This window comes from Ambystoma mexicanum, chromosome 11 (assembly GCF_040938575.1).
Source record: "Ambystoma mexicanum isolate Mex_15411 chromosome 11, UKY_AmexF1_1, whole genome shotgun sequence".
In the NCBI taxonomy this organism is placed as follows: domain Eukaryota; kingdom Metazoa; phylum Chordata; class Amphibia; order Caudata; family Ambystomatidae; genus Ambystoma; species Ambystoma mexicanum.
In genome coordinates this window covers 1,022,180,765-1,022,200,886 of record NC_090934.1, presented here as the reverse complement: position 1 = coordinate 1,022,200,886, position 20,122 = coordinate 1,022,180,765, and the positions used below count along the sequence as shown (strand labels likewise).

Genomic DNA, 20,122 nt, shown 5'->3' with positions numbered 1-20,122 from the left:
GTTTTAGCAGCCCCCCTACCGCTGTATCGATTACCTCAATACATGTAAAGCGGCTCGTCTACCACTTGCAACTCAAGGCGTTCCTGACAGTTTAATTGTAGATGGAGTCGCTAAACTCCCCCTGCTCCTACCTCACCCTGCAGGACTCCAACGTCACACACAGCAGACACACGCAGAGTATTAGACAGCATTGTACTAGTAGGCAATACAGACACTACAACTTTGCTTGAATTTAATATGGGATGCTGCAGTTGAAGATGTGGTTCAGGTACCCAGGTATGGCCTTGCTATGTTTTGTTATGTAGTGCAACTGCCAATAAAAATAAATGGACACAAGCAGGAAAAAGCGCCAAACCACTTAAACAAGAGTGCGCGTGCTACTACCTTGCATTGAGATTGTGGCGACCTCACAAGGACGCTGGAAGACTTTTTACTGAGCCCCCTTTTAATGCGGCAGACCATTAGGGGCGCTATTGAGGGGGCAGCAACCTGTGCATAGCACTTCAGTAGTGCGCTCGCTACACCTCATGTGGGTTGCTTATTTAGTGCTATTTCCTCTCTGAGACGAATTCGAGGACATGCAATGGTGGGGGGATAGTACACGAGAGCCCAGGAGGGACGCTAAGAAACGGAAGTCGGGGACATGTTATGTTTTTTGCACGTTATATGCGCGCTACAAACGGAATGATATCTTTGAGGAAGAGACTCTACTTTGATGCTTTTGCTGATAATTTGTATTCCATTCATTTATCAGCGTACCTAGTTGGGAGCAGAAGAAGAACACATTTTGAAACAAGTGGATCTGAGAAACGTCTGAAAGTAAGTTGTGGTCTATTTTCACATCGTAGATTTCGCACTTTAAAAAAAAATTCAAGCATACTATCTAGATTCCTGTGGTAACACTATGTGCTTTCCCTGCCAGAAAGCTCAATAAATACACCCGCTGCTTTTTTTTTTTTTTACCATAGAACGCTTTTTAATGTATCAGTGAATTAATGTATTTATTTTATTTCAAAATAAGGCTCCACAAAGCTGCTGATGTCCTTGGACCTCTCAGCAGCATTTGGCTTGGTGGACCATCAACTCCTCATAGACAGACTAGAGGAAAGAGCCAACTTTAGTGCTAATGCTAGTAAATGAATGTTGTCCTTCCTAGGTTCAAGAACAATTTGAGTTTGTAGCAATTTAGCGCAGGCAGACCCTATAACTTTGAACTACTGAATCCCCCAAGGCGCAGCACTATCGCCAATTCTATACAATCTATTCACAGTTCCTTTCTTTGATGACTTGGAAAATATTTGTTTTTCTAATTATGCTGATGGCTCACAGTGCCTCATCACATTGTCAGGCAACTATGATCAGGACGTTAATACCATTGCGGAAATATACGATTTTATCCGCAAATGGATGGATGCTAATGGCATTGCCTTGAACCCAGGAAAAACAGAACTGATGTTGGTCGGTTCCAAACAAAGGCTTGGTAAATTGTCACTGGACAATCAAACCTTTTGCATTGACAACCATGTGATTCAAGTTAAGGAAAAAATCAAAATCCTTGGTATAACCTTTGATCAATCACTAAGTATGTCAGATCATGTAAACAACCTTGTGTCGTCATCTGCGTACTACATCCGCCTCTTGACACATATAAGACCACAAGCAGGTTTGCGAAACCATTGCCAGAGCCATTGTATCCTCTAAATTGGATTACTGTGGCTCCCTGCTTATCGGTATAAATAAAACAGAACTGAATAAACTCCAAGTAGTTCATAACAGCTCCATAAGAGCTCTTATGGGATTAAAGAAATATGCCCTTGTCTCCGAGGTAAGAAGGATGTTGCATTGGCTACCGATTGAACAAAGAGTGAAGTTTAGGCTTTTAACTATCATGTTTAAGTCAAATCCCAACCGGGCACCAGAAAAGGTGACGGAGGGAACACATTAGTGAGCCCTTTCAAAAATTGAGAAATTAAAGGAATCTTAAAATAGGAACATTCTTCAGACAAGCGCTTAAATATGGACAGCGCTGCCAGGTAACCTTTAATGGTACCCACTTGCAAGCCCCTGTGGGCCAAGAAAAGCAAAAAAGACAGAACCATGGGAATGTCACACTCAAAAGGATCCACATTCTTAACTCTGCACCAGTCGCAGTATTTACGCCAACGGTACAGAGACTTTGTTGCCGGCCGTCTGGCCGAGAGCAACACCTCCAACACGTCTTCAGGGAGGTCCCAATCCTTATACCTCAACCTTTCAGAAGCCAAGCGTGAAGGTTGAGGGATCTGACCTCTGGATGGAGAACCTGACCCCCACTCCCATGAGAGCAGATCGTCTCGGTAGGGAAGACGACGTGGAGGGCAGATGGACAAGTCAAGAAGGTCCGGGTACCACGTCCTCCGGGCCCACGCCGGAGCAATGAGGATCATCCGGGAACCTAACCTCCGCAGTACTTGCGGGATGACGGGGACTGGAGGAAACGCGTACAGCAGTGGGAATTACCACTCCACCACAAACGCGTCTCCTAAGGCTCCTTTTGGAGGAAATTCCCGCGAGCAGAACCTTTCGCACTTCCGGTTGACACTGGAGGCGAACAGATCCACTTGAGTGGTCCCCCAAAGGGCGAAGATCTCCAGGAGAATCTCCTGAGCCAGCTCTCGTGAGAGATCGTGTTCTGCCTGCTCAGAGCGTCCGCCGTCTCGTTGTCATCTCCGGCCATATGAACAGCCGAGATCGAAACTTCCTGCTGGATGGCCCAGAACTGGAGCTGCATCGCCTCCCTGCACAGAGGAAGTGACCCTGCCCCCCCCCCCTTTTTGTTGAGGTAGTGCATGGCCACCGTGTTGTCTGTTAGAATCAGGACACTCTTTCCTCGCACAGTCGGCAGAAAAGCCTTCAGGGCTAGCCTGACGGCCCACAGCTCCAACAGATTGATATGGAGTCTGCACTCCGACGGAGACCAACGACCGCTGACTGTCAACTCGTTGGCATGAGCTCCCCATCCCGTGAGGGATGCGTCCGTCACGATCGTCACCTCTGGCCAGGGAAGCCAAAACAGGGCCCCCTTCATCAGATTGCCTTCGACGGCCCACCACAGAAGGTCCTGGGTGACCGAGGGCGGCACCTGAACAGGGTCTGATATCCTGCCGGAAGAGTGCGACCACTGCATCTTGAGTGCCCACTGCAAAGAACTCATCCGCAGACAAGCCTCTGGCACCAGAAGAATGTAGGATGCCATGAGGCCGAGCAACTTCAAGAACTCAAACGCCGGGAGCGTCTGGGCAAGTTGAAACTTGTGCACCATCTGCTGAATGTGAAGAGCCCTCACCTGGGGAGGAAAACACAGCCCCAGGGATGTGTCGAGCACTGCTCCGATGTACTGGAGCCGCTGTGTTGGCGTCAAATGGGACTTCTTTAAGTTGAGGGAGAAGCCCAGCTTGTGAAGGGAGTGACGGACAGATGATCCAGGACTTGCTCGGGAGAGCACCCCCTGATCAACCAATCGTCCAGGTAGGGGTGGACGTGAATCCCCCCTTTCCTGAGATGCGCTGCCACCACCACCATGAGCTTGGTGAAAACCCTCGGGGCGGTGGTCAATCCGAACGGCAGGACCCTAAACTGAAAGTGTGAGTCGCCAACCGCGAACCTCAGGTACTTCTTGTGCTTGGGATGGATCGGCACATGGAAGTAAGCGTCCTTGAGGTCGAGAGACACCAACCAGTCCTGAAGTTGAAGGGCCTAGAGGACTTGAGAGAGAGTAACCATCTTGAACTTGTCCTTCCTGAGGAGTTTGTTCAAACCGCGCAAGTCCATGATGGTCTCAATCCCCCGTCTTTCTTCGAAATCAAAAAATAAGGGGAATACCATCCCTTGTTCCTCTCCGCTACAGGCACCAGTTCTATGGCGCCCTTCTCCAGCAGGGCTTACATTTCCTGCGCAAGGAGTGGATCCGGACTCTTGAAAGAGAGGTTCCCAGGTGGATTGTCGTGAGGCCTCTGCCGAAAAGGAAGACAGTAGCCGTGGGTTATGATCTCCAGAACCCACACATCTGAAGTAATGGCACGCCGCTCTACAAGATGCTGCGCCAGCCTTCCCCCAACCGGCGAACCATGGGACATGGCCTCATGACTGAGTGGTAGCGGCTGCGGCGTTGCCTGAGGGCAAAGAGGCAACTGCCCGAGCGGCCTTGGCACCTCGAGTACCCTGTTTTCCACCTCTGGCACTCTTACGGTGGCCTCTTTGACTGACAGCTCCTCTCGCTTTACTGAAGGACGAGTAATAGCGAAAGGAACCTCCCCTCCATTGTTGTCCCCTAGGACGAAAAGGCGGAGGTTGTCGAACTGCAGTGCCCAACGACTTCGCTGCAGCTTTGGAGGTCTGCAACCTCTCAAGGATCTCGTCAGCCTTGCTGCCAAAAAGATTTTCACCATCAAAGGGCATGTTGAGGAGCCGGGACTGCACATCAGGAGCAAACCCCGACTTCCGCAACCACGCAAACCTGCGTATTACGGTTCTCGCCGACATGGACCGGCTGACACAATCTGCCATATCCAAACCCGACTGAACAGCCTCAGACATGGCATCCTTGCCATCCTGAACCATAGGAAGGAAACCATCCCGTTCGTCCCCTTCGGGAATATGTTCAGCCGCTAATGCAACACAGTTCCACAGAGTGTGTGTGAAACGAGACAAGGCACATACGGAGTTGGCCGCCTGAAGCGCCATACTCCCTGAAGAAAGCACTTTCTTCGCCCAGCCATAAAAATGTTTGTCGTCCCTATCCAGAGGGATGGTAGGATACGACGCCTGCTTTGCTGGGGCCGTAGCCGCCTGCACCACCAAACTCTCCGGAGTGGGGTGCCTGGACAAGTAGCAGGGGTCGCTACTGGCTGGACGGTATTTTCGCGACAAAGACTTGCCCACTGCCGGGAGACTCTCCGGAGCAGTCCAAGCCGCCGCCACCCTTCTCTGCAGAGCCATATGAAACGGCAGTACCGGGTCAGTGGGGGGACCAAGATCGAGGATGTCCGTGAGATCATCCTGAACAAACTCCCCTGGGGGAGCCGACCATCCCAAGTACTCGGTGACCCGAGACATAAGGCGCCGGTACAAAGAATCGGCATGAGTGCCAGGCTCAGGCCTACAAAAATCCACCTCCGGAAAGGTGTCCAGTCCACTGGCATCATGCAGTGACTGCCTTAGGTCATCAAATTGGCTATGGCCCGAGAGAAGTTCGTCTGGCACCGGAACCGAACCGAGCCCTCATCAGAGCCCTCATCACTCTCTGAAATGTACTCCAGGCGGTGAGAGGACGACACCTGGGGACCAAAGCTATGCCTTACCTTAGCCAGATCCTTTCTAGGGGCTAACCCCCGTGCTACGGGGCCCCTCCGACACCACCGCCTCGAAAGGCGTCGAGGACGCGGAACGAGTCGGCCTCAAGAGAATCGGCGTCGACTGAATCGACGTCAGCCGCAGCGCCGCCATGCTGGCGGCGTGGACACAGGCTTTGAAGCCAGAGCTCCGAGCGTGTCCTTCGACGACCTAGGTGCCAACAGTGTCGACGACCCCCTCGGCACAGGCGTCGACGTCTTCCTCAAAGACTGCACAGGATCACGCGGACTCAAGAGCATCGAGGACCGGGACCTGGAACGGGCATGGCGAGAACGGTTACCCTTGTCCGAGCGGGACCTCTCCCGCGAACCGTGCCGACCACCCAAGCCCGAAGGCGTGCGAGCAGCGTCTCTCGACCGATCACGACTGACCCCACTCGGAGGCGCGGACGGACCGGTGCCCTGCGATTCGAGAATCGCTAACATCTTCTTCCCTCCGACAACTTCTTGCGCTCCCGCAAGGCCTTGGCCGTGAGCGACTGGCAGTCGACAGTCGTCCGTGTCGTGGGCCTCCCAAAGGGCACCAGAGGCAGGCGTTGTGCGAGTCCGTTACCGACATCTTGGACCCAGAGTCCCCGCATTTCTTGAAGCCCGGACGCAGGGTTGAAGACGAGGTAGACATTGTCACAAACAGGCTTTTCACAAAAACCGAACAGGTTCAAAGAACCGAGAAGAACACAACAGAACTCCAAAGAGTCGAGGCGTACCGAGATTCACAAAGCAAACGCGTTCACGGAAAAAACGGAACTGAGGCTACGGGCGTCGTGCGTCCTACTTATCACATCGGGTGACGTCGGCCGTCGGATGTATCTATCGTATCTATTTGTGTCCATTCATGAAGTTGACCTTTTACAGACACTCGTCCGGGGCACAATAGCCGAGTAGATTTTATGAAATCAGAGTACCATTCGTAGGTGACGTTGGAAACTTTTATACAATATTTACTTTGTTTGCAGTAAGTGTCAAATACAAGTTCCCCATGCATGGCGGACCTCTGGGTGACAGAACATAAAGTGGGGTTTTGGTGACTTGCACCATTTTACAGAAAGTGCATTTACATTTGTTGCCAAGCTTGAAGCGCATTTCTCTTATGTCGAGTAGGTAAACTAAGTTACTAGACCTGTAGTTCTAGCAGAATTTTTAAGAATTTGCAAGGCCTGCCACTTTTTCACCAATGTCTTACTTCAGTGGTACACAAAAATGATTACATTGTTGCTCGTTTTATGTCTTGGGTGCAAACAACTTCTGGCAACATGAAAAATATTAGCATACCATTGCTAATCAAATTGATTTGTTTGCTAATCAAGAACATTTTAATTAGTACATTCTGCTAATCAATTTTTTAAAACTAATTTGTTATTATAATTATTTGTTATGCGCAACCAAAAGTGCCCAGGAGGCATACGGGCGCATATCGTGAAGACGGGGGTGATCCTATACAGAACAAAAATAGGTGCCTGGTTATTTGAAAAGGTGAGTCTTAAGTTTATTTTTAAATTCTTTGATTGTCCGACAGTTTCTTATGTTAGATGGAAGGGCATTCCATGTTATCAGTGCACTGGAACAGCTCCTTTTCTCACAAGTTCTGATTAAGTTTTAGGTACCTGAAGGTTCCTATCTCCATTTGAGCGGAGTGAGCGATGTGTTTGTTTAGTTTTTAGCCTATTAATAATGTAAGAAGGTGCTTTACTTAAGTTTCTTATGGGTGCTCCGTTTGAGCCTTTGCATTCTTGCCCTTTGAGACTGTTAACTCTTAAAACTGTGTTTTTGGTTGTGGTTACTTCCGCTCGCAGAGTGAGTGAGTTACAGGCACTTTCAGTTAAGCCACCCTTCACTGTGTTTCATAAGGACAGGGTTGTCCTTCGAGTTCGTCCTTCCTTTCTTCCGAAGGTGGATTCGGAATTTCATTTGGGCCAGAAGGTTGTTCTTCTGGGATTCTATCCTCCTACGCATCCTGGTAAGGAAGAGGAGAGGCTCCATAGGCTTGATCCGAGGAGAGCGTTGAGCTTTTATATTTCACGCATGTCCCGGGTCAGAGTGACGATCAACTCTTCATTGGTTACGCTGGAAAGCGTTTGGGACAAGCTGTGACGAAACAGACTTTGTCTCGTTGGAATATTTTGGCTATCTCCGAGTGTTACCGCTTGGTGGGTAAGGACCCACCGGCTGGCTAGCGGGCCCATTCTACCAGGGGTATGACTGCATCTACTGCTCTACAGAGAGGTTTTCCTATTCGTAACATCTGTGATGCAGCCACCTGGGCTTCAGTACATACGTTTGTATGTCACTACTCCCTCGATTCCATCTGAGGACAGGATCTGGCCTTTGGCAAGGCAGTCCTTTATTCCGCAATTTGATTGGGCATGCTAAATTTGTGTTCTAAATTCTTTTCCCACTTCCTTGCTTTGGTACTGCTTTGGGAGACTGTCAAAGATATGGAATACGTCGGAGGACCCAATCCCCTTGAAGAACAAGTTACTCTCTTACCTGGTAACGTTCTTTCTATGGGATGGTCCGACAACGTATTCCATATCACTCCCTCCCTACCTTCCCCGCTGCAGAATTTCCTATGCGATTGCAGCTTACGTTTCCGCAAGGCCTTGTGTGTCTGACTGGCAGAAGACTGGTGTCACACGTTCTGGGGGAAAAAACTACAACTGAGGCTACGGCGTCGTGCGTCCTACTTATCACATCGGGTGACGTCGGCCGTCGGAGGAGGTCCTCGGGGACGGCGCATCGACACAGGACGCAGACGCCGAAAATTTTCCGAAGCAGCACAGCTGTGGTGATTACTGTTAAAGATATGGAATACGTCGTCGGACCATCCCATTGAAAGAACGTTACCAGGTAAGAGTGTAACTTATTCTTTGTCTCATCTCACTTTCAGGGTAGCTGGTATAAAGCAACAGGGTGATACAATAGAATGTCCGGGATTATGGGTTCAGCTCATGGGTTCAGCACCAGTTGCAGATGTATGCATCTAGTAGGTCTCAGAACTAGGTTTGCCATCAAAAGTATTTGGCTGTGTAATCATCTACATTTTCAAAAGTGTTCACTCGTCTATATGATGCACCTTCCCTAATAAAAATTAAATCTAGTTGACACAGAGATTTAGATATACTAACCTAAACTTTACTGTAAAGCATGGATACACTGCAGTGTTTAACAGTAGCAATACTGGCATTATGCTTTATGTAAAGAATGGAATTGGAGGACTGTCTTTTAAAAAATATAAACTTAACACATACTGGTCTTTGCCAGACAGTATATAGTTGGTTTAATAAAAGTGTCACCCCCAATTACTTCTGGCTTGCCATTATTTGAAGAAAAATTATTGACTAACACAGGCCTTCAGCACGTAAGAGTGGAGGAGATTACTGCAGTGAACAGAGGAAAAAAAGGATGGCGAGAGGCCTGAGGGCAAGAGAGGAATGCAGTGTCAGCTATGCTTTCATTGAACAGGGTAACTTAAATAGTTATTTTTGCTACACAAGTGTCAATTTAATTAGCAAACCTGCAGAATTACATAGCAAATTGCTATACGACACTGCTTATTTTATGGCTTGCATTTATTGTGAATTTGGAAGCTGCTTATACATCAAGAAATTGTGTTTCAAAGCACCCACGGGGCAAAGGGAGGGAACAAGAGAGGAAAACAAGACAATGGAATAAAGTAACAATGATGAGCAAAAGGCGGAGACAGTCCTACTAGGCCTTGTGAACATTCAGAGGATGCAAGTGCAGAGAGAGAATGGGACGGGGGTGGTGGGTAAGTGCTAGGGGTTCCACAGAGGGCGAAGTGCCAGAGAGCCAGTAAGTGCAGGGCAGTGACCACTTGATAGGAGAGTGGGCACCAATAAATGCTGGCTTGTGAAACAACACAGGCCAGAGGGTGCCCAAAGGCATGTTCGTATGGGGGTGAATGGGTGGGGGCTGTGGGCGATTGGCAATAAGGCTAGGGCCCAAACGGATACATAGGGGCCCAGGCTACCAATCTCAATGACAGGAGGTTAGCATGGGAGGGAGAGGGGGAAGGAGGAGGAGGAGGAGGAGGAGGAGGAGAAGAAAGTCTTGAGGAGCTTGTGGAATTCGAGATGTGGCTCGAAAACAGAGAGGCAAGGGGGGGGCTGTTTCTGAGGAGGGAGCCAGCCGAGGAAAAAGATGGGCTACTCGCTCGCTGCTTGGAGAAGTGCTTGACAAGCAGAGTGTTGGCACCGGAAATCAGAGCGAAATGGAGGGAGAGTATTTTGTGAGTGCAAGTTGTAGATAGCGTTTTCCCAGGCCCTCCTTGACAGTCATGGGACAACTGAGGTGGATTTGGTACAGGATTGAGAGCAAAGTCCTTACAAGCCAGTGTTCACTTCTAGCAGTGCCAACCCAAGGCAGATTTTCAGTCCCTTCCCCCTCTGTACCCTAACCCCGAAATACCAACTTCTCGAACTGCCTGCTAGTGACAACTTCCCTACTGCCCCCCGAAGAAAACTTTTCCACTCTCCACCCATTCAGCCATCACCAAAAACTCACCAACCCCAAGCTTCTCACCAGTAGTGGCTGGTGATTTGTCTTCCACCAGAGGGGTGGAGATATTGCCTAGTAATCAGGCTGAGGATAGCGAGAGAACTGAAATCAGCAAGGGTATCTTGAGGTAATGTCTGGGAGGGCTTTGCCTGGTGAATAAAATAACATTTTAAAAAAAAAACCTAGTAATGCCTTTTACCGCACATCTCTAAAAAAAAAAAAAAAATAATGGCATAAGAGACATACAATATTGAATCAGGTTTGTAGGATCACACATGGAAAAAATCAATATATGCCACGTCTCCAACAGTACAGGAGCATTTCCCAATGGTTCATTATGATGCTTTGCCCACAGTGTATCACAGCAATGCCAAGTACATGTTCGTGATGCCTATGCCCATTATACTTGTCAGTCTTGCCATTGTAAGATGAGTGCCTTTCTAGCTCTGCCAATATAGCTCGGTTATTTAAACTGTAAGAACATACTGCCAATAGCAGTATTGTCACAAATGACTTTTTTTTTATAGTGGCTGTGCTAATATATGCTTGTCTTGCCTCATGTTGGCTACGTTTAATAAGTCCAATATTGCAAGTGTAAGAACACGCTGAAGTCTGCTTTGCCCAAAAAGCCAGTAGTGCCACTAAGAAAACATCTTCATACTTGCTGTGCCAAATAAATGCCGGTATTGCCACTGTAAATACACCCTTCCATAAACTTTGTAAAATTTGGCCTATACAGCCACTTTAAAATCACACTGACGTTGGCTATGCTCAATCAGGTCCGTATTGCAACTTAACACACTCACGTTCGCTTTCCCTATTAAGGTCATTACTGCCAGTGAAAGGTCATACTCCTATAACTGTGCCAAATAATTCCATAGGGCCCCATAACAACCATCCTTCAAATGGATTGTGTCCTTCGACGTATTCCAAATCTTGTGATATTCGTTATAGCAAGCTTTGCTGCTTCGGAATTCTTTTTTGGGCAGAGGGCGCTGTGCTTGAGATTGTGACGTTGATTGTGCCTCGACGGGCTTCGTACCGTGTCAACGTGACTGTTGGTATAAATAGCTCGAGCCGCGCCCGTTGGTGTCATGATGCCTGCTCCCGGGGAGCCGGTTCAAGCCCCGCGACCCCGAAAGCGGACATCAAGTCTCCAAGGAAGGACCCAGCAACCCCATATAGGGGCCCTTTGGACAGTGTCCTGATGCCTCTGGCGCCAGGCTCATAAAAGACATCAGTCCTGGCGCCATTATGGAAGTGCTTGGGTGCACTTATCTGATGCAGACCATGCTGCAGGATCCCGGCCTCCTTGAGGCCTGAAAGGAACTACTTTACCTATGGGACTAATTTACCATCCGGGCGTGGTCGGGGAAGGATACGTACCTGATTGGATGATTGGAGGAAGGATACATACCTGGAACTTCTTCCAAGGCTATTTAAACCCCACCCGAACAGCCACACGTGCTTTGCGTTGTTCTGCATCTAGCAGCTGGACGCTCACCACGTCTGCTCCTGCATCCTGACTTCTGCCACGCCTGCCAGCATCCTGGATCACCTGGAAAGGAAGAGAAGAAGAGAACAGAAGAATGAAAAGTCCTCACCTGCTAAAACCGCATCTCGCTGACAATCCTGAAAAGGAAGACTTTTATTTAAATCTCATCGCGTCGATCGCTGCAGCGCCGCTTTCCACTCAACTTTACAGGGCGCCTCCATGTTCAGCAGCGATCATCCGGATTCGCAGTCACGCCCCAGCGCCTAGGGAGAAAAAGACCAGAACAAAAGGTGAGAGAGAGAAGGGAATAAGGAAAGCTAAATCTCCACGTTAAGACTTACCTGTTGATTCATTCCCTCTTTATTTCGGGTCCGCGCCGCATCCTGGCATTTCCGGACCCCGGCCCCTAAGGGGAAAAAGAGACATCAGCGTTAATGAGCGAATGAAAAGACATTACCAAAAAAACGCTCATTAAAGACTTACCTGATTTCTACAAGGATTTCACCTCTCATCTCGGGTCGGTGCCTGTTCCCCGGCATTCCGTACCCCGGCCCCTATGGGGAAAAAGACACTAGCATTAGTACATTAATGCATGGACACAAGGGGAACCTCTTATCAAAAAACTTACCTGGAAGCCAAGCAAGTTTGGTTCTCACCAATCCGAAAATCCAGTGAAGTAACTGGATACCAACGCGCCCCTGCATCAGAAGCAGGATGGAGAGCTCGTCCTTCCAGACCCTAAGAAGGATACTTCTGCGAGCCAGACAAGCCAGATTTGGGGGCCCGGTCCAGTCCGTCTTCCAAACCCTGCGCATCACCTTAGAAGAGGTCACAGCAGCGCGAACCAGGCCAGCGCCTCCGTGGTAGTCAGGTGAGCGTTACAGTTGGCTTAAGTTCTGTTTTTCCGATTGCTTCGCTCTCGAGAACGGCGCGCTTCGAGATTTTCTGTCAGAAAATGTCATCATCATCTACTGCTTCTACACCCAAGAGTGGGTTTAAGAAGTGTATTGACTGCGGTTTGAAGATGTCCATCACCGATCCTCACTGCATCTGTCTTTGGTGCCTGGGTTCAGATCATCGAACTGGTGACTGTGGCTCCTGTCAGCCGATGACGGAGAAGGCCCTCTGTGAGAGGAAAGGTAAACTAGCGGTGGGGCAGGAGGCTTCGAAGGCCACTTCGAAGGCCTCGTTGAAAAGATACAAAAAATCGTCTGATTCAAAAGAATCGGCGCGTCAAAAAAACTCAAGCGATCCCGATCTCGAGGCGATCTTCATCTACATCTTCTAAGTAATCTAAAAGGAGACATAGATCTCCTTCGTCATCATCCAGTACATCGACCAAATTGGTTCGATGCCCTACTAAATCGGATTCCCCAAGAAAATGGGAGGACTTTAGAAGAAAGATGATGGAGGTCTTTGAGAATGCAGCCTCGACCCCCCTCAAAGAAACCCCAAAAGAGTCAGACCCCAGTCGCTTCATTGGACGACATAGGGAAGTCGGAAACTACTGCGGTAAAACCCAGTAGTATGGGTGAAACCCGTAAAACTCGAGTTGACAAATTGTCGAGGAATCCTCGAGAGTCGAGTGTTTCACCGACACCTCATAAAAAACAGAAGTCGAAAACATCCGCAGTTTCGTCGACGCCATCGGCGCCGACAGCTTCGATATCGAAGCCTAAAGAGTCTTCGACGCCTAAGACTTCATCGAGGTCGTCGAAGATTCCTTCGACACCTTCGAAGAATCCTTCTATTCCTTCGACGAAAACTCAGGAGGAGAGAGGAGATTTACGCCATTACCAAAATCAGACTTTTTTAAGTCTATGTCTTCGATTTTTGAAGAAACTGGCTCCGAGGATGAGGAAATCTCTCCTTTTGGCGTGCAATATGGCACTAGACAAGTTTCAGAGGAACTTATAGACCCAGAATCTAAAATGAGAGACCTGTGCGAGACTCTGCATTCTGCTAGTGGCATTGACATGTCACCTGAACTAGAATTTGCAAAACTGACCTTGCAGAACATGCAGATTCAGGGTACAGGGGTTTAATGAACAGAGTGGTAGAATATATGGGCTGGGGTAGAGCCTCACCCACTTTTGAACAGGACGATATGACGGACATTATTGTTCGGGGCTCTCAGAAGGATCCAGATCTCCCCTTCCATAGGGCGCTTTAGAGAACAGTGGAAAAGAACTGGGAAACCCCTGACAACATTGCTGCGGTAAACATTAATTTTCCTAAGAAGTATAGAACTTCTACTTCTGATCCCGAGTATCTGAATAGACATCCCACTGCAGAAAGTCTGGTTATTCAGGCTGCAACTACTTTGAGACAAACTGCATATCCAACCATACCTCCGGATAGAGAGGGTAAGAAGGTTGATGCTTGGGCCCGTAAAGTTTTTACTTCGGGTAGCATGGCCTTAAAGTCAACCAATGTCACCTGTACCCTAACCAGTTTCACACATACCCTGTGGGACTGCATATTCCGGAAGGCAAGGAAAGGGAAGGCTTCCTGAATATTGTCAAAGACGGGAAGGAGGCAATGGGGGAATGTCTCCAGTCTGGACTGGATACTGCTGAAAGTATTAGCAGATCCATGGCATCAAGCACAGTGCTACGCAGATTTGCGTGGTAGAGAAAGTCCGGTTTTGCACCAGATGTGCAGGCCAGACTTCTCAACATGCCTTTTGATGGCTTGAGGCTGTTTGGTAGTAAGGCTGATGAGAGCCTAGAAAAAGTACAGCCCTCAAAAGCGGCAGCTAAATCCCTTAGTACCTCCATGCGACAGAGGAGAGGAAGAGGACAGGCTTTTCAAAGGGGCAAAAGAAATGTCACTCGTGGTGGACGAGGAAAGACTACAAAGCCAACTTCAGGAACGACATCTTTACCCTCAGCCGCTCCTGCAGCCGCCTCCAAATCACTCTGAGGCCTTATCATACAAAACACCAGTGGGAGGGAGAAGCTCTCACCATCTGAAAGAATGGCGGGGCATTACTTCAGATGCTTGGGCACTGGAAACAGTAGCTCAAGGTTACTTTCTTCCCTTCCTAAAAAGGCCTCACAATCATCCACCGGCCAAAATTCCAGACCTGCTCCTTTTGCAGGAAATTTTAACCCTGTTAGAGAAAGGTGCAGTAGAACATGTACCTGTGGCGGAGAGGAACAAGGGTTAGTACTCCCCTTATTTTCTCATCCCAAAGAAGGACGGAGGATTGATAACCATCTTGGACTTAAGAAACTTGAACAAGTTCCTCAGGAAGGACAAGTTCAAGATGGTAACCCTTTCTCAAATCCTTCAGGCTCTCCAACTCCAAGACTGGTTGGTATCATTGGACCTTCAGGATGCTTACTTTCATGTGCCAGTCCATCTCAAGCACAGAAAGTACCTGAGGTTCGCAGTTGGCCGTTCTCACTATCAGCACCGAGTTCTGCCATCAGGCTGACCTCTGCCCGAGGGTTTTCACCAAGCTGATGGCGGTAGTGGCAGCGAGTCTCAGGACAGGGGGGATTCACGTCTACCCCTACCTGGACGACTAGTTTATCAGAGCACGTTCTCCCGAACAAGCTCAAAAACATCTGTCGATCACCTGTCACTTCCTTCACAATCTGGGCTTCTCCCTCAATTTCAAGAAGTCCCACATAATACCATCCCAAAAACTCCAGTCTATCGGAGCAGTCTTGGACACTTCCTCGAGCAAAGCCTCACCCCCGGGATCAGAGCTTTCCACATTCTGCAGATTGTAACAAAATTCCAGAAAGCCCAGCATCTGCCAACCTTCGATTTTCTGAGGTTGCTCAGCCTCATGGCATCCTGCATTTTTCTGGTGCCAGAGGCCAGAATGAGAATGAGATCCCTTCAATGGGCCCTCGGGACTCAGTGGTCTCAGTTCTCGGGGAGTATGTCGGATCTTCTGCAAGTCCCGAGCACAGTTGCTCAGGATCTACTGTGGTGGGCTTGCAACAACAACATCCTCGAAGGGGAATCTTTTTGGCAACCACGGCCGGAGATAACAGTAGTAACGGACGCCTCACTCACGGGGTGCGGAGCACATACCAACGATCTGACAATCAGTGGTCGTTGGTCTCCATCGGAGTCCAAACTACACATCAACCTGTTGGAGCTGAGGGTAATCGGACTAGCACTGAAGGCCTTCCTGCCCTCTGTACAAGGAAAGAATGTCCTGATGATGACGGACAACACAGTGGCCATGTACTACCTCAACAAAGAGGAGGCGTAGGATCACTACCACTGTGTAGAGAAGCAATGGAGCTCTAGTTCTGGGCAATACGGGAAGGAATCTCTGTATCGGCAGTTCAACTAGCCGGAGAGAAGAACACGGAGGCAGACCCTCTGAGCTGGCAGAGCACAGTCTCCTACGAGTGGGAGTTAGCTCAGGAAGTCCTTCTGGAGATCTTCACCCTTTGGGGAACCCCTCAAGTGGATATGTTCGCGCTCCGGAAGTCCTTCTGGAGATCTTCACCCTTTGGGGGAACCCCTCAAGTGGATCTGTTCGCTACCAAAGTAAACCGGAAGTGCGAACAGTATTGCTCAAGGGAATTTCCCCTGAGAGGAGCTCTAGGAGACGCGTTCGTGGTGGACTGGGAGTTCCCCCTACTGTACGCGTTTTTTCCAGCCCCCGTGATTCCTCAAGTAATCAGGAGGTGAGAAAGTTCAGGAAAACCATGATCCTAATTGCCCCGGATTGGGCCAGGAGGACGTGGTACCCAGACCTTCTGGACATGACCATCTGCCCTCCAATACGTCTTCCGCAAAGAGAGGATCTTCTTGAAAGAGGAAGGTCGGGTTCTCCATCCAGAGGTCAAGACCCTGAACCTTCACGCATGGTTTCTGAGAGGTTGAGCTACAGGGATTGGGACCTTCCAGGCGACATAATGGAAATTGTGTTTTTGGCCAGAAGACCACCAACAAAATCCTTGTATCGGTGCCGTTCAAATTCAGTAACTGGTGCAAAGATAAGGATGTGGACCCTCTTCAATGTGTCACCCCAATGGTGCTTTCTTTCCTATTGCATCTAGCCAATCTCGGGCTCCAGATCGTAACAATTAAAGGATATCCTGCTGCGCTGTCCATTTTCAAGCGCTCCTCTGAAGAGGTTTCTTACTTCAAAATTCCATTAATCATTCAGTTCCTGAAAGGATTTACCAATGTATATCCACCAGTACCGTTCCATGTCCCAACTTGGGATTTAAACATAGTTCTTAAATTTCTAACTTGTATACCATTTAAGCCTCTGCACTCCCGTCCATTGAGGCTTCTAACACTAAAAACTGTCCTTCTTGTAGCATTAACATCAGCCCGCAGGGTTAGTGAACTACAGGCTCTCTCATGTAAACCTCCATATACCACATTTTACAAGGACAAGGTAGTTCTTAAGGTTAAACCATCTTTCTTACCGAAAGTAGTTTCCGACTTCCATTTGTCACAAAAAATCATTTTACCAACATTCTATCCTCCTCCTCCTCATTTGGGTAAAGAAGAAGAGAGACTGCATAGACTGGACCCCAAAAGGGCCCTCAGTTTTTACATTTCAAGAATGACAAAATTACGTCAAGATAACCAACTCTTTGTGGGTTATTCAGGTCTTAAATTGGGGTTAGCGGTGACAAACCAAACTATAGCCTGCTGGATCATTCTAGCTATATTGGAATGCTACAGATTAGCAGGAAAAGACCCACCGGATTGGCTACGGGCCCATTCCACTAGGGGAATGGCTACTTCTGCGGCTTTGAAGAGGGGAGTCCCTGCAAAAGAGATTTGTTCGGCTGCAACATGGGCAACAATGCATACCTTCATCGAGCATTACTGCTTAGATGCCTCCTCCTCCAATGAGGATTTATTTGCCAAGGCGGTACTTCATTCTGTCCATGAAAACAATAACTTGTACTCCCACCTCCAAATTGACCACTGCTATGGGAGTCTATCACAAGATGAGGAATATGTGGGAGGACACAATCCATTCAAAGAACAAGTCACTTACCAGCTGTAACGTTCTTTCGACTGAATGTTCCTCCCACGTATTGCTCATCGACCCTCTCAGCCTACCCTGCAGTACAGTTAACGTTTCTTACACTTTCCTCTCACAATGGGCCTATCGGTCACAGGACATGCCTGGGTGTTCCACAAATATTTCCATGAAAAAACAGAACTGAAGCCAATGGGCACGGCTCGAGCTATTTATAGCAACAGTGACGTCGGCACGGTACGGAGCCCGTCGAGGGACAATCGACGCCACAACCTCGAGCACACCGCCCTCTGCCGACATTTTTTTTGAAGCAGCGAAGCTGCCGATAACGAATATCACAAGATGAGGAATATGTGGGAGGAACATCCAGTCGAAAGAACGTTACAGCTGGTAAGTAACTTGTTCTTCTGCCCCACTGCCGTCCCGGCTTACCTGCACCTCTTTCAACCACCACCAGCACAAGCCTGCAGTCTCCCAGCACTTTACACAAACCGTCTGCCCCCCAAGTACTGGCTAAACACACATTTAATTCAGGATGCCTTCTCACACAGCCTGTGGTAAGCCAAGCAGTTATTTGTGATTCAATGTTTCCTACTTAGTGAGAGTAAGGTTGGGATAGCACCTACCTGTTTAATTTTAAGAAATAAGGTGAACATCAGGACAACCAAGTGTGTAGGGTTTCTCTTTCTGTTTTATCAGGGCCCATCTCGTACAAATTCCTTGCCTCTAGTCGAGACACCCTATTCTAAAACCAAAAGGATCCAAATAATGACTGATGGGAATTTCAACCTATACCTAAGCAGCCCAGAGCCAAGACTCCCCTAGTTTATAGCCAAAAGTTCCAAAGTTTGGCCCAACCAAAATGTAGCCTGTGGCCCCAACGGTCCCGGCTAGTAGGGGCTACATGCTTGTCCCCTAAGGGACCCTAGAAATAAAGACACATACATCAGGGTAGAAACAAGATTTAGGACGTTTTGACCGCATGCAAAAGTTTGCATGGTCAAAAAGTCCTAAAAATACTACCACCAAAGGTCCCAAAACCAAAAGTTCGAACCTTTGGTGGTAGCATTATAGGTAAGTATTAAAACAAAAGACTGCCGGGGCTGCAGGGGTTTCCTCCGCAACACCCCAATCACTACACAGTGTGGTATAGTGTGCAGCGTTTTGCAGGTGACATCCCTGCAACACACCCGCAAAAAAAAAAAACGGGGGCTGCAGAGTTGTCCCCCGCAACACCCGCTCACTATACTTTACAGTATATTGAGTGGGGGTTGCGGGGGAAACCCCTGCAGCCCCCATAGCATGTAAGTGTGTTCGCATGAGAAAGGTTCGAACTTTTGGTAGTTAGCACCTTTCTCATGCGAACGATTTGCCCGCGGTAATTTCAGCCGCGGCCAAATCACTCGGATTCAGAAACAGTCTTTATTAAATGTAATGTGTGTATGGGTTTCTTTTTCTGTGTGTGTTTCTAGAGTGGAATAGTCCATCCAGCCCACCATGGGGTTGGATGATGAAATGTTTGCTAAAGAAAAGGAATAGGACTCCCCTCCCCAATAATGTGACAGTTAAAAAAGATACTTAAAAAGAGCAGAAGGAGATAGAGGAAGCAGAGACAAGAGGGGGAGAATAAACATAAAATAACCACCTGCGGGCTGCTGCCTCGAGCTCCTCCCACCGTCCCCCCAGGGCACGTAGATTGTGGAGCTTCATGCGGTGCCGGAGGGAGCCCCTGCCCAAAAATTGAGCCAGATGGCGAGATGCTTGCCAAAGGCAGCTCGACTAACATGGGGCTGTGGTGGGTGTCGGTCCACCATGGATACAGACTGGACATGTCCATGCATCATAAAGGGCCCAGACAGCATGCGTGGGGCTGCCCTGGTCAAAGAACAGCCTATTTGGGCCACGTGATGAGGGTGACACAAACCAGGTTGTCCGGCCATGCCCCCAGACGGCCCGTCTCATGGCCAGCAGAAAGGTGAGCCCTTTATGAAATTTTAGGCGTGGCCCAGGAGGTAAAGGCGAGGGAAGTCTGCTCTGTCCAGGAGGGCAGCGCAGTGAAGAAAGTCCCGGGATGGGTCACCGGCCAGCCTGGGTGAAAAGCAGGGCTGAGGAAGTCCCAGGCTGTTCTGCTGAACAGCCCGGCTGAAGCCCAGTAGCCCGCCACCTGCAGCTCACAATGTATTGCAGAGAGGGGTAGGCCAAGAAGCCCAACAGGCTGTGGGAGCACAGCAGTGATCATTGGCGGCGTGGGGATGCCACATGTTTTCAAGATGCCTGCAGGACTGTGGGAGTGAGTGTGTTGGCATCCCCATGGCACAGGGCACGCCACCTGACACAGTATTGGCGGTGCAGTGCTGATGTGGGGCGGCCCCTATGCCAACAGGGTCTGAATATTTTGAATATGCCACTGGTCCGTCAGTGATCATGGTTGGACCCCCAGCCTCTGGGGCCCACCCAGAAGATTTATAAAGGCTCATTGTGACAATATTTATATGTTGTATGTAAATGTGTGTGTGTATATGTATATATATATATATATATATATATATCTGAGGCTTGTGGAATCTGCTTCTCCAGCATGGGGGTCTGGCATGGATTCACATGCTCATGAAAATTCCCAGTGGTCAGGCTGGGAATCCTCGGTAAAGAAAAAATCAGTATCAGTTTTGTTTCTGATCTGTCTTTCTTAGTAGTAACCAATCACTGATCTCTGGGTCATACTGCCCCCAGCCAATG

General features: G+C 48.7%; 1 protein-coding gene across 8 annotated transcripts in view; it reads left to right on the top strand.

Moving 5' to 3' along the window:
- Positions 1-20,122, top strand: part of DENND4A (DENN domain containing 4A) — a 2,028,245-nt gene that overhangs the window by 457,387 nt on the left and 1,550,736 nt on the right. For 7 of the 8 annotated variants that reach the window (XM_069624254.1, XM_069624251.1, XM_069624250.1 and 4 more), the window contains exon 3: positions 755-819. The exons of the other annotated variant lie outside the window; for it this stretch is intronic. The gene's annotated coding sequence lies outside the window, so the exon portion shown is untranslated. The remainder of the gene's footprint in view (positions 1-754; positions 820-20,122) is intronic. 8 annotated transcript variants of the gene reach the window in all.